The sequence below is a fragment of the Aquila chrysaetos genome, chromosome 20, assembly GCF_900496995.4.
Source record: "Aquila chrysaetos chrysaetos chromosome 20, bAquChr1.4, whole genome shotgun sequence".
NCBI lineage: Eukaryota > Metazoa > Chordata > Aves > Accipitriformes > Accipitridae > Aquila > Aquila chrysaetos.
The window spans coordinates 2,773,263-2,788,272 of record NC_044023.1 but is presented as its reverse complement, the minus strand read 5'-3'; the positions used below and the strand labels follow the sequence as shown (position 1 = coordinate 2,788,272).

The 15,010-nt window shown below is 36.8% G+C and overlaps 1 protein-coding gene across 1 annotated transcript in view; it reads left to right on the top strand.

Moving 5' to 3' along the window:
• Positions 1–15,010, top strand: part of SYN2 (synapsin II) — a 193,194-nt gene that overhangs the window by 58,403 nt on the left and 119,781 nt on the right. The gene's annotated exons all lie outside the window — the stretch shown is intronic.

The window sequence follows — 15,010 nt, the reverse complement described above, 5'->3', positions numbered from 1 at the left end:
TTGTCTTGAATGGTGTTGGTCCGTTGCTTATTTGTGCTGATGAGAATGATAACGGCAATTCATGTTCTTTCAGGATTTTAAGACTCCTTGGAATAGATGCATAGCTCTGCTGTTTAGTATTTCTGTTCTTTTGCCGGCTTCGGTTATTGAAATAGCAGCTCCTTGGCTTATGTTTTAGTAAACAGAGGTTATCTTTGTTAGAGAGGAGGCATGTGAAATGTGTTCTGAGAGAAGAAGGAGGATGAGCACACTGCGGTCCAGCCTGAGGTATTAATTCGGTAGCAGCAGGCTCTGTACTTCTGGATGTGCTGGAGCACGTTGCAGGTGTCATTAAAGACTACGGAACATCTTTGAGAGAAAGGGCAATATTAAGCCCTACCAATTAGTTTCTTGCTCAGCAGAAAAGTGCAAAAACCAGTCTAATCTGTGACAAGACTGTGGAGCTGTTTTGAAGTTATTTTTCTAACTGTGAATCGTGTATGTTTGAATGTACAATATCTTCTGTTGGGTCCACCAAGGAGATAACACTGCATTGGAAATTGCTGCTCACCTTAAATTGTTCTTTTCTGAGCACATATATAGAAAATACTGTGTTTGGAATTGCTTTTAGATAGACTGTCCTGCAACAAGGAGTGCATACTGAGGATGAAGTGGTGGTTCGAGTGGATGTTGGTAAGGAAGGGTGGAGAGGAACAAGGGTTCGGCCATCAGCAGTGTCGGTTTCCTCTGTCTGTCCTTTCTGTCACTGAGGGTTGTTGTCAAGATGTGGACACACATTCGCAAGGCCAATCCTCACTTTGATGGGAAAGAAGGATTTAGTCTCTTACAAATTATGGGAATTGGGTAGTTTTGCTTAATTCTTTATCGTTTATATAGATACCTAATGATAAACTGGACTAAAAGTGGCCATGTGTCCTGTTCTTTCTTCTGGCTGACTGATGCAAAAAAATTAAGTCATTAAACTGGTACTGAGAATTTCCCAGTTTTCTTTGTTTCACAATTTTTGGCATCTAGCCCTGTCTTATATTCATTTACGAGCACAAGATTGCAACTTTTCTTTCTCGCTAGCCCTACCTGTCAGATGGTCAGCTTGATCTGAGCGCTGTGTACCAGCCAGAAGAGGCACGGGGGTGTTACATTCAGTAGTGGGGGACCACAAGCTAACAGGGTCTCAAGTTGTAGGTGTAGCCTCCCGTTTTCCCTTCTTCCACATGTGACACAACTTTATGTGTGAGATTTTCTGTGCTGGGAGAAGGAAAACTTTAGGGAATCTAATCTAGTTGTTACTATTTTAGTAAATAATTATGCCTTTTTTTTAGATTTCTTTTAAAATATTTCTGTCTCTCAAACTGAGGTAAAATGTAAAAGCAAAAGGCAGTGGGAGCTTTTGGCCATTGCCAGCACTATACCCATGTGTCTTGTGAAAAGCTGCACTGTAGCATGGGTTGTGATAGGTTAATTGGCTTTATTTTAATCTAAGGTACCACTGAGAAAATGCTTCAGCTATTTCTTTTCCATCAGAAATTTTGTAGAAGCAGAATTAGAGTTCACAATAGGTAGCAATAGTAAATAGATGGAAATTACTGTTCAAATTACTTTTAGTTGCTCCAACTTTATTTACAGCGATTAATATTTCAGTTTAAAATTAAACCACCGTTACTTTTTAATGAGTACTTTTTGACTGACAAATGGGTAAGTACTCCAAACTAAAAAAAAAAAAAAAAAAAAAAAAAAAAAAAAAAAATTCCCTCTGAAGTTTTGATTTTCTGGAGCTTCAGTTCACAGCGAAGTGTGCCCAGGAGATGGCACTGCGTGACCAAACTGGAGGTGCGAACCGGCTCCGGAGAGATGGCACCTTCTGCAGCAGCTCCCAGGCACTTACAGAGATGCGTTATTACAGAAACACAGGCATCGTAGAAATTAATCTCGGTTTGTTTTGCTTTCTTTTTCCAGCAAAGTAGTGAAGGTGGGCATCCTAATGAAGTTAAATGAAATTGCAGAAGATACAAAATAATGTAAAAAGAAGTAGAATTTTTGTCTCAAGTAATCCCGATTGAACGGACAGAATTTGAAACAGATTTAGAAGAACCACCCATAATCATAACAGTCTTTATTAAAAGTCAGTAAGATTGATTTTGATTGCCCTTACATCTTGATGAAGGAATCTGTCCTTATTTACTACATACTACTGTTAGTGCATGTTACGACTATATTATCAAAAAGTGAGATCCACTAATAAGAAATCTTAAAAAAAAACCAAAACAAAACCAAACATAAGATTCCATCTGTAACTCAACAGTGTGAATTTCTTTTGAATTACCTGCTGGGCAACAGAATGTGGCAAGCAGTTCATAAGAACGGAGAAACTCAGACTACAGGAGCTTAAAATGAAGTTACTGAACGTAATGCTCATCAGGTTTCTTGCTGATTGCTATGGAAAATCGATGTTACAGAAAATAAAGTTATAAAAACTACTGGGGATAAGAATGAACTTCTGAAGTGGATCAAAGATAGAAAGGACCAAAGATAGAAAATACTGACTTCAAGAGGAGTCAGAAATATTTTGCTGATTTGCTTTAAAATAATTAATAGCCATGTCTGCAAATCCTGGTGAATTTTCTCTTGATTGTGCCATTAGGAGTTTAGGAATTACTTGCTCATTTTGTTTTGTTCTGTTTTTTTTTTTTTTTTTTCCTAGTTCACAACTGAAAAAAAGAAGGATTTTTAGAAGAAACTGGCAGTCCACCACTATGTGGAAGTTTGATACGAGAGTTGTCTCAAAGCAATCACTGATATAACTGCAGACGAATTTGTGTTGATGCAGTAGCGAACTCGAATGAGTGTAGCAGCCTTTCTTTTTTAAGCAAATTAAACTTGCAAGATGGATATCCTGGGTCTCTGAGTCTGAAACGGTTTTCAACACATCCTGGATTTTTGTCCCAACAGGTCTTATTGTAGAATAATCAAGAAAATATTCTTACTCTGAATGCTGTTATTTGTTCATGTTTTGTTTACTCACCAGGATGATCATCCTTGCCCAAAGTCATAAATTCACTAGCAAAAATATTTACCAGTAACTAGCTGCAGATTTTGGGTCTTACGTAACAAGGACTTGCACATGCCTGCTATTTCGATCTTTGCCAAATGGCAGTATCTTCATGGGAAAAGTACTCCCGTCTTTTTCTCTAACGACTCCCATCCAAATGAATCAGTGCCATGGACTGCAGACTTGTGGTTGCCCAAGGATCCATTAGTGGAGAGGTGACTAGTAGCATAAGCTAGCCACTTCCCATTAGGGACTGAAGTGGGTGGGTGTAGCCCACAAAATGACATAGGGCTGGATTCAGTTCATCTCTTGGGCATCCTTGACTAACATGCTGTATTGTTGCCAGCTAAATTTAAAGCAGTGTTTCCACCCGACAGCTCCTAGAGGGGAGATCTGCTCAAATCTCTGAGATTTTGGAACAACCTCTGCTATTGTATGCAAAAGAGAACCGGTCCTATTCTCACCCCTATAGGCACTGGGGGAATGAATCCCATAGATGTGACTTGTTCAATTATGAAATTATTACAGCTATTGCTATGCGTTAATATGTGTCAAAAGAGACTGCTGTTTGCATCTTAATTGTTTCAAGTCTGTTACACTACCATTTTTGGGGGAGTGAATCCCCTATTTGACAGCATTTAGTCGTGCAAAAAATAAAAAAGACCACGCTCATCTGGGAAGGGGAAGAGATGCTGGAACAGAGTTCATGTTCAGCAGTTGCCTCGGTTCCTCCCAGCTGTGAGGTGCTGCCAGGCAGCCAGGGCTCTGGGCTGCGGGGGGGCGTGCAACACAGCCTCCTCAGGAGATTTCTCCTCAAAAGATTGGCACGCTGCTGGATTTCAAAATGCCAAATTTGAGGTACAGTATACTATCACATATTGCTGAATTCCAGAGCTGAATGTGACCTGAGTGTAATGCAGACCTTGCACGGAGTAGCCCCTGCAGCTGTACTGCAAACACGTGGAACAGTGTGGGACTTGTTTGATTCCAGTGTTAGTTAAGCACTAAAAACTCGGATCCCTTTTGTTTTACAAATAAGGAGGAGGGTGTGAGCAATTGTGGGATTTTGTATTATTGTAACGCATAGTTAGACCAAAATGAATGTATCACTCACAGAGGTGGTTTTTTTTTTTTTTTAATTCAGCTCCTAATTAGATGCACTATAAACAAATAAAGTGTTTGCACAACTGCCTACAAAGATCCAAACCTGTCAGACGCTACCTTAATGAAAGTTACTGTCAGGTATCCTGGTCATGTTTCTCATCTTTAATGACTTCCCCTTTGTCACAACATCCTTGAGGACTTGTGGTATGTTTTGTGTTACAGATCCCAATGTACTTTACCTGACCTCTAGTTTTATGGACCGATCCAGTGCAAGAATTTTTAAAGCCTTTATTCCCAAGGTCAGCCTCACCTGGGGAAGGAGTGGGTAATGCTTCCAGTCTAGTGCATTAGTTGTGGTGTCAGTTTACTGTAGAGAAAAATATCATACACTAACTTCAGCAGTACCGGAAAATTGTGTTATTCTTTAATCCATAGTGGGAAGCTGAAAATCCTCAGGAACATAGGCTCTTAGTTATTTGGCTTTTTAGAGAATATTAAAATCAATAAACCAAACATGGATATTTTAAGTACAGACAAGATTATATGTGAATATACTTTGAAGTATAATATCAAAATACAGGGTGGTTAGTTTAGTTTTATAACATACTTGGGAAGCTTAATTCTGAGCAGAAGAGACTATTCCTTCTAGTGAAAGGGATAGAGTATTGCTAAAAGATATTCCTTGCTGTATTTTCAGAAGAACCCATTCATACACGTTTTGCTGGAGTTAATAAACAGTACTATATTTTGTCTTTGCTAATGTAGTATCCTGTTTGAAAAAATGTCTAGTGGTGATTTCTTAGGATAAAAGTACCAGTATGTCTGAAAGTATGACCAGAGAAGGAATATATGGAGGTACCCTGGAAGTGGCAAAATGGTAATTTGCTATACCATTCCATGTGTTTCCCTGCAGAACATGGCATAAAATGTGGTTAAAAAAAAAGAAAAAAAAAAAAGTGAAAAAGTGATATAGGCAACAGTATTTTCTATTTTCTTGGTATCCGTTTGTACTGAGAATTATCAGTATGATGTGTTTCCGATGGCTGTTGTAACCTGAGTGTCTTGAAGCAATTGGTTTTTCATGGCAGCATTCTAGACCTTGCTCCAAAGCTAGTGGGTAGATAAAATGCATGTTTCTGAAGCTCATTCTTCCATAATAATTGATAAATTAATATTTTTGTTCTGCTGAGCACAGTGCATGAAATCCTTCTTTCCTTGGCGGGGAATTGCCTTGGAGGTACGACCCAGCTTTCTGATACACTGGGAATCTTATTTAGAGTCAGAGGAGACTGTCATGAAGCCAGTGGAAACTGAGTGTGTGTATGTGCATGCATGTGTGTGAGGGAGAAAAAAAAAACCTTAATAATATTGATTAATTCAACTTGAAATAGGAAAGGAGTATAGAAAGCATTCACAATTGCTGTTCATTTAATCCATGTTGATGTCAGTGATTAATTTCCTTGTGGGTTTTTGCTAACACTGCATTAAATAGAGACTGTTTGTACTATTGCTGTTGATATGCTTTTTCTAGTAGATGTAGAACTATTTACAAGTTACGTTCATGCTACATGTCATGCATAACATGCATCATTCAGCACAAGCCTACAGCTAACTTCATGATAATGAAGTATTTCCACTGTTTTCAGCCAGCTCCTGCGTATGGCTGCTACCTGGCCCCTGCTATTCTTTTAAAGAGGGGTTGATACCAGTGCAGCTACCTTAAAGCCAGTAAAGCCAGAAAGATGACCATGGATCTATATTCATCTGTGATTGGAAACAGTTTTTTAGCCCATCTGATATACATTTCTTTCTACAGAAGAGGGCAGCAAAAGCCATATACTCTTTCTTTGCTGCCTCTGAAGATGCTAAACCAAGTTACTTAAGTAGAGCTATGAAGACTAGGTTTTCTAATTGATCTGCTCAGAGAAACAGGGCAGCACATGACTGTCTTAAGTATAAGCATAAAAGCATAAGTTCCAGCTGCATGAAAAAACCCTGAAACATCAAAGACTGTTTTACACCAGTTATTTGGGTTCTTTATTGAAATAGGGCCTCTAGCATTCCTGTAACGTGAAGCTAGTGATAGAATTGGAAGAGGCTCCAGACATATGTGATGGGGGTGAAAGGATCTCTGAGCCAAAGATCAAACCAATTGCTGATGCGTGAAAAATCTTTTTATCCTTCACTCATTTAAATCTAGTTCAGTACTGGTGGGGCCATGGAATTACTGCTGCAAGGGTGTGAAATGCTTGTGGGGGTCCCTTTGGAAGAAAATACTCAAACTCGCCTGTACCATCACTGCCGTTCTCTGTATATAGATATAAGTATATCTCTAATAAGATATTCTGGGACTTACGGCAATCCTCTCTTCTCCCATTACCCCATGTTTCCCCTGGGTTTTGTCCCTGTGTGGGGCTGAAGATTTAAGGTTTGACATTAAGACTGAAGGTTTGATGTTGTACTTAATCTGGTTTAGCTACAAGCCATCGCTGAAAGGTGTGCACTGTCTCTCCCACTTTCTCTGCAGACATGCATGGCTTGCACGCTTCCCCCTCTTTCTTACCTGATGTTGACTAGTTTGTTGAGAATCTTATCTATAGGATAAGTGCAGAGGGGAACTAGCTGGAGAGGTTTTTAAGATATAGTTTCTGTATGAAGTGCAGGATCCTCAAAGGTGAAAATTCAAACAACGTGATAGCCCAACATATTATATATTAAGTATCACCTTGTAATGTCTCCAGGCATGAATGATTCAAATTCTCTCACCTCAAAGTCACATGTCTTGCTTAGAGGCATTTAAAATGCCTTAGAGAATTCAGTATAAATAGAAAAGCTAAAATGCAGATAAATTTCTCCTGAATAGTTTATCGATAATGTGGATTCAGTCTCAAAGATTCTTTCACTCCATGCTGGTTTTTATGGTGTTTAGATGTTGTCAGAGATTACCTTCTGTTAGTGCAAAGTTTTTTAGGCTCACTATTTTCTTTACCGCAATAGGGAAAAAAGTAAACTAAAATATCTCTAGATGCTATTTCCAGATGGTTTGGTTTCTTCTGTCATAAACTAATCACCAGGGACTGCATTGTGTGACACTTTTGCCACTTATTCAAGATAATTTGGAGTGCCTTACTTTCTAAACAGTAGAATTGCTCATTAACTGTTTGTACTACTTTGTTGTCAACAGAATGAGAAGTTGGGAAGAAGGACTTAGTTGGTAGGGAGACTTGGAAATGACAAACTTAACTTTGTTACTTTAGCCTGAAATATTATTGCATTGGCTATAGTAGATGAGATTAAGAAACTTAGAGCAACTGATGCAGAATATGCAGTTTTAAGTCTTACAGCACTAAGAACCATTAAAACCTTCATCAGCATTTAGAACAGTAATATTTCGTAATTTGGGTAGTGATGTTTTCCTGTATAAAAGTTGGGACTTTTTGTTCATCTCATGAGTACAAAATATTTTTATGAACCTAACCATGGGAAAGTGTAGTAGTTGTTCTAATGAGTCTAACAGATTTGGAAAAGGTTATAATATGTTGCATCATGTATGAGGTCTTCTAGTGATGAGGGAATGAACATTTAAAAATACTTTCATTTGTCATCTAATTTATAAAAAAAAAGCCCACAGAAATTACATCGTGACTATAAATCTTGCACAGAAGTAATGGGCTAATGGTAAATATTACATAATCAGAGGTGTGGGATTTTGAGACATTACCAGAAAGACAGACTAGTGTTTGGTCATGAAAGAGTACTTGTTTCACCTTGAGTGGGCAGAAAATTAGGCATTTTCAGTAAAGCATGCTGTTCAAAAGACCCAGAAAATTTAAGCTCAAATGAGAGATTCAAGAGTAGGAGGCATTTTCTTCTTGATTAGATCTCTATTGAAAACACTGTATTCAGGCACAGAGCAGAATAACAAATAGAACGGTTCCTGATTTAAAAAAAAAAAAAAAAAAAGGTTCTTGGGCTGGAAGATCTGTGCTGTGAAAGAATAAAATGGCTCTATTTTGTTTACATAATCAGAGTAAAGGAGAGAACATTCTGATATATGCCAAGGGGATAGGATAATTTGTTGAAAAAGAAAAGGCTAGTAATAAATCAGGAGAAAAAACCTGGGATTGCATCAGAGATTGTGGAAGCCTCTAAAGGTACCACATATAAAGCTGTTCTGAAAAAAAACCCTTTCTAGCAAGGGGGATGTGCAGCACGGAAAGGAAGAGAGAATAATTGCTTCTTAATAAGCTTGCGTTCTTTATTTCTAGATTGTTTATGCTTTCTTTTTTAATATGCTTTTAGAGCTGAATCCCTTTGGGCAGCTTCTCTACTGTCTGGGCAGGAAAACCATCCACTGAAAAGTGTTTACTCTCTGCTTTTTCATGAGTTTAGCCGTCACGGGTAGAGGGAACGGGGAAGGGTGTGACGGTTCAGTGCCTCTGCAGAGCAAAGGCTGCATGCAGGAGCTCTGCTTTTTAAGCACATGTTTAACAAAGTTCTTTGCTCCAAGTTACAAAAGTCAGAGAAGGAAAGCCTTGTACCAGGGGAGAGGTGTTTCCTACGGGTGTTTTCTACTGCCCTGTTAAGTTTGAAATGCTCGGGTAGCTGTGCTTTCATGGTCCTCAATAAAACTGGGCAGATCAGTGATAAAGAAATCCTGTAGCTTGATAGAATTAACCATGTGATAAGTTCCAATGTTAGGCCATCTGGGGTGACTCTATCACGTGCTAATATACACTAGGACTGTAAGTGCTTGGTTTTGTTCCCGGTAGTTCTCTTTCCATATGTTACGATTGACAAGATTGGTATAGGAGTAGTCGAGACAGTGATTTCAGGTGAAGATATACAGTGAAGACTGAGACATAGTACCAGTGGAAACAATATGATATTAAAAAAAAAAAAAACGGCCATGTTGTGCCATTTGGCACAGAAGAAAATGTTCAGAAATCATTTCTATTGTGACCTCAATAGATTAAATAATAGGCTAAAATGCAATTGTTTATATGTTACCTTATTGACCAAGGCTAGCACTTTTTTTTTTTTCTATGAACAGTATATTTTCCCCTTCAAAAGGCTAGGCTATGACTTAGAATGAAGAACATCATTAATTGTGTCCTGTCTGTCATACTGGGAGAAAAATGTTTTTATGAAATTAATCAAGTTTCAATGAGGGTTTCTGTAAATTGTCAGATCACACAGTGAATAACTGGAAAGAGCAATCCATGCGTCCTTGCCATTACAGTGCTTCCGTTGAATATGACATTTCATCAGACTGAGTGATTAACAGCAAAACTTAACTGGCCTGACAGAAGTGTCAGCTATGGAACCTGTTAATGTAAGCTGTGCTATTTCAGAGCCAGTAAAATGTGTTGCTGTTCTAATTCACAGGCTCCTGGTGATGGAGATTATCATTAATCTAATGAAATCCAACTCAGCAGGGAGAGCTACTAAAACTAAGTGTCGTGCGTTTGATAGGTTCTATCACTTATTTTGTGGTGATGGTCTGCTTCTTTGAAGACAATTTCTGTATGAAGTAATAGCTTGAGAAAACATAACTGTTTCGTGTGAGAGTGAAATACTGGTTGGGTCAAGTGTCGACACTGTAACTTCACAGTGCAGAAGTAAAAAAAGAACATGTTTTAAATCCAAATAGGTCTTTGCAGAATCTGAGTAACACTTTTAAGAGTATCAAGGTCTTTGAGTCAGGTTTTAAATAGGACATTTTATTTTTTTATAACAGTCTCTTATCAGTCTCTAGTTGCAGAAACGTGGAACAAGTGAGTAAAAGAAAGTCTGTAAAACAGCGTGTTTACAGTATTCTTAACTCCTATTTAGTCACAATAGCATCACTGTAGCAGTTCAAAATGATGCATTTTATTAGCTAGGCTGGTTGGCTGGAAGTCAGTATAGCAAACGTTGATACTATCAGACAGTTGCAGAGCCTGCTGATGTTGATGTATTTCCACTGGTTTCAGTAGATCATGTATTAGGTCACATAAAATGCAAATACTGTGTAAATCTTATCATATGCTTACTGTCGATAACAGTTCCTTATGGTTTTCATATATTTACAAAACTCTGCATAACAGTCCTCAGCATCTGGAAGAAGTAATAATCTTACACCTTTAAAGGGCAGCTTCATGATACGTACATGATCATGTTTTTAAGCCATTATTTCTTTGGCAGATTCTTTTGATTTCATATTGAAAACAAATATATTTACAAAACTGCTTTCTGAAAAACCATCTACTTAGAATATGTCTAGATTATATCTCTGAAATGTTAATTCTTAGTACATACAATTTCATTGGATTGTTCAATACTTTTTCATGGGACAGTTGACAAAGTTACCAAATGTATTATGCCAGTGTTCCATATTTTTTAGCACTCTGTTACTGGATCACCTAGCAGTGCAAATGGGATGCTGGTGACATCTTAGACACAGTCATATTTCCATTAAATTAATAGAAAATACTGACTGCTGGAGGTAGATTGACTATTCCTGATGCAGCATGTAATTAGAGCAGTGCATGCAAACCGTAGTTTTTCTGGTACAAAAACTCTGAGACTAAATCTACTTTTTTTTTTTTTTAATAAATTAAGTTAAATAATTAGTTATTTCTAACCAGATTTGAACTTGAAGACTGGGTTTGCTTTCTCTTTTCATTTCTTTTCATTTTCTATTCTGTCACTGAGGCTAGCATACCAGACTTTAAGTTCGTGGAAGTCTGGCTGGTTCTGTGTCAGTAGTATGCCAAAATATTTACATCCATATGGCAATTCCAGTGAACCGGTTATTTGAGACTACTATGTGTGTGTGTGTGTGTGTATATATATATATATATGTACATTACCTTTCTTGAAGTGAATTATGCTAGCTGTTTATAAACGTTGACAGTCTGCTGTTCGTGTACTCTAGAGGGTGCTACTGATCTAAACGATGAACAAACTTTTGCCCTGTTGTAGTAAACTGGAACTATAATTATTTTTGAGCATACAATCTTCTTATTGATAGGATCAGTAATTAGTTCGCAGTTCACTGTACAGATATGCCCAGAAATCAGTGTTCAAGTGGAACTGAATCCTGTGCACTTTGTTATTTGTACAGAAATGGGACTACAAGTGCTGCATTAAATTGACCAGTGCAAATTGCAGTGTTCAAGGCTATGCAGGGCTGTGAAAATAGACTTACACACATGAGCAGTGGTTTGCAGGACTGGACCCCACATGTTTGCTGGATACGTGCTTTTAATAAAGACTGTTGCTGATAAGCTCATCATCACAGTGTTAAAGAATGCAAATTGAAGTAGTGTAAACTTGTTGTATGTTAGCAAATGATTTTCCTGTTGATTTTGGTGCCAATCAAAGGTAGCACCAGTTTTAATACTTTGTTCATTTATATGAAATGAAACCACAATGAAACCACATCAGTTTCATGGCATAGTAAGATACTGTGGAAATGTGTGTAGATTCTATGTAGTTTAAGATGGAAATATTGCAGGTCTTTTTTACATATTTGAAACCCTCTTAGTGATTACTACTTCATTCATTGTCCTTGCCAAAGTTCTGTAAGTAGTATGAGTTTGTATTAGGCTGCATCTATGGCAACTGTGTATCTATAGTTGTTTAATTTTAAATGTGCAAGGTTTTTATCCAGAAAATGAATTGTGAAGCAAGAAACGCATAAATATTTAACATATTTTGATAAGATTCTGACTATAAGAGGTCACGCTAGTAACTCCAATAGGTGACATTTGTATTAGTAGCTGTCCATTTTCTCTACATTTAGGCTTTGGAAAGCAACTGTTCACACAGTGAGTTTCAGATGAAAATGGTACCGCTTTCTTTCCTTCTCTTCCCTACATACAATGCAAGAAATCATCAGCAGTGGGCAGCCAAATGTTACTTGAATTGGGGCATATTTGTTTTGTTAACTTTACTCGTGCTGACAGCTAACCTCACACTCTTGTCAAATGCCTTGCCTAGAGACCCTGTCCATTACTTCCTTTCTGCAGAGGTGCTCCGAGAGTTAATATACAGGTATTTCATGCCCAGTACTGAGAGTAATAAGGCGTAACAGGAATTTCAAACTACAATTCAGTGGAATTCTGTAAATCAATAACACCAAAGAATTTTGTTCCCCATCTCCCCTCAGTAAAAAAAAAAAATACTAATTTAAGCACGTAATGAACGTCTTTATGATAGGATTGCACGTTTCTCATATTGCAAATAGGAAATAATTCAAGCAGGGCATGACTGTATTTCCTAAGTACAGTAAATAACATGAGAACTAGGTTCTATTTCACAGCAAACTCATGCTAAGAATTTCTTAGAGTTTGTTCTGAAATGACCGAGTCATGACTTTTTGTTGCAAGTTATTTTTTAGAGATATCAAGATAAATTCTTGCAGTTTTTGGCTCGATATTTGGAGAATATTATTGAAAATGACACATTTTTATAAAAGTTGTTGGTTAAAGCTACTTTGAAATTAAGTCTCTCTAAATGTCGCATTTGTTTTCAAGCCTCGGATTGCTTCACTTTAGTACTTACTGTTTATTTTCAAAGCTGAAGTCATTTGTTGAAATGTGAATCATGCCAGGTTCAGTTGTTTAGAGGTTGCCTCATCTAAATGATGTTTAAGTAGACAGACTGAATTTAAAGGAATAGCATCTCACATTAACTAACATTTTGAGTACATTCCAATATGTGCAATAGACTTAGCGCTAAAGAATTGAAAAGCCTCTCTTTTGGTCTTTGTGGTTTCCTGGTTCCATTTCCTCTCATAAAGATAAAGATGTAATCAGTTGCTGATATTTGTTAGGGTAAGCATTGTGGGAGGTTTAGTCTCTATATATGTTCAAGTTACCATTCAGCTTTGAAGAAGCTGACCATTACTCTAAGCTTATTTTTCAGTGTTCAAGAGGCAGCTTTACTATATAACATTTATTGTGTTGTGTAGCCAACATAATTCTATTTAAATTAAATTTGTGTTATGTGATGTCCAATAATGCATTTACATCACCTGTTGCTGCATCAGAAATAAAATCTGGGGGCTCATCCTGTTCCCACTAAAATTCAACAATAACATTACTGTTAAATTCATAGGGATCAGAATTGGAGTTTTAAATATTTTTCAAAGTGGTAAATCTTAGTTTTTCAAAGAGACGTTTAAGCTGTCTGTTGTTACAAATTGGTTGCTTTTCTCCTGAGGCAGATGTGGTGTTATCTTTGAACATGAGACCTTCCTCTCTGGTCTGGCTTTTGTGAACTTCTCCCAGGGTAATACAGATGTCCTTGGTTTTCCTGCAGCTATTAGATTAACATGGTCCGGCTGATGCTTCAACATAAACAGCATTATAAAACTTAATCTGTGTCCAGACATCTTCAAAGTTTTCATATTCATGTGGAGTTTCAGAACAAATTTGGAAAGAAAAATAAGTGATTAATAGTGTTTCTTTGTTAGACTTGTGTTACAGTATATTTAACTTCTACTTTTGTTATTGACAAAAATATTTGATAACATTATCCTGAGTATGCATCTCCTATAATAAAATAATAGATTTCAAATGTCATATTTCATATGTATTTATGACAAGTAAACAGTAGAAACCAGTAATGCAAATGCTTTCTTCATTATTGCCTTCTTACCAGTTGTGTATTTGTACAGAATTAATTGTTGGGCAATATTTTAGTATACCATTTCAGTATAAACACTTTGCTTGCTACCATCTGTTATCCATAATACCTAAGATATCCTAAAGAAATATGTAGCTTAAGGCAGTGTTTTCAGTTGATTACTATGAAGTTTTGTTCCTCCACTACTGAAACCAATGGTGAAACTCTTCTGGACCTCATTGGGAAAAGGATTTTCCAAAAGCAATAATGAATTGTTTTAATATGTAGTATATACATTACTTTCACTGATGAGGTAGATTTAGCTTAATATAATAACATGTTGTCAGGTGCTGAAAATGGACAAAGTTTTTGTTTGGTTTCTTTTAACGCTTGTCTCTGGTGTTCTGTTTTTCGATTGTGCAACAGATTTTTGCTTGTGTATAATAAAAGTGGGAGAGGTACTCTAAGCTTTGTCTTGAGCAAAGGAGGTGCAGAGAAAGACCAATACCATATCCCTTTTTTCAGCTTCAGAGTGTTAGAGTAATTCCCTTTTACCAAGAGATTTTTTTTATTTTTTTTTTTTTTTAAATTCCCATTTACTCCAAAGCAGATACATGCTGCCTAAGGCATACAACTGATAGACTCCTAGAAAGAATGTCTGCTTGTTAGGCCTGGGAGACTGGATCGTTGAATTCAGTTCTGTTTTATCACAGCAATCCTGGTGTATAATAATTAGTCATAAACTCTCCTTCAGATTAATGACATTGTCTCAAGTTATAGTCTAGAAAAAGCAAAACTGATTAGTAAATCGAGCACTTGCAAATTTGGTGACAACAGTCTCCAGTACCTCTGATACTTTCTTTAAAAACAATATAAAGTTTCTAAGCATAGTGTTCCAATAAACCGGTTTTTCTAAGTAAACTAAGTGGATAAAGATTAACATGAGTGGTTGTTAGGATGTTGTTCACATTGAAATTAATTTCCACTGGTATTGTTGACTTTAATGAGAGCAGGATTGCATCATTTTAGTGGTACTCATTTTATATTAATATCTAATTGTGAAATATGTATTTCAGTATACTTTAGTACACACTTTAATGTTGAAAATCACATTATGTATGCTTTTTATCACAAAATACTGCATGATGGAATGTTAAGGATACAAAGATGTCAAAGGAAAGAGAATTGTGTATGTGTAGTAGGTAGATTCAATTAGTATATTGTGTATTTTCAAGACACTGAAGG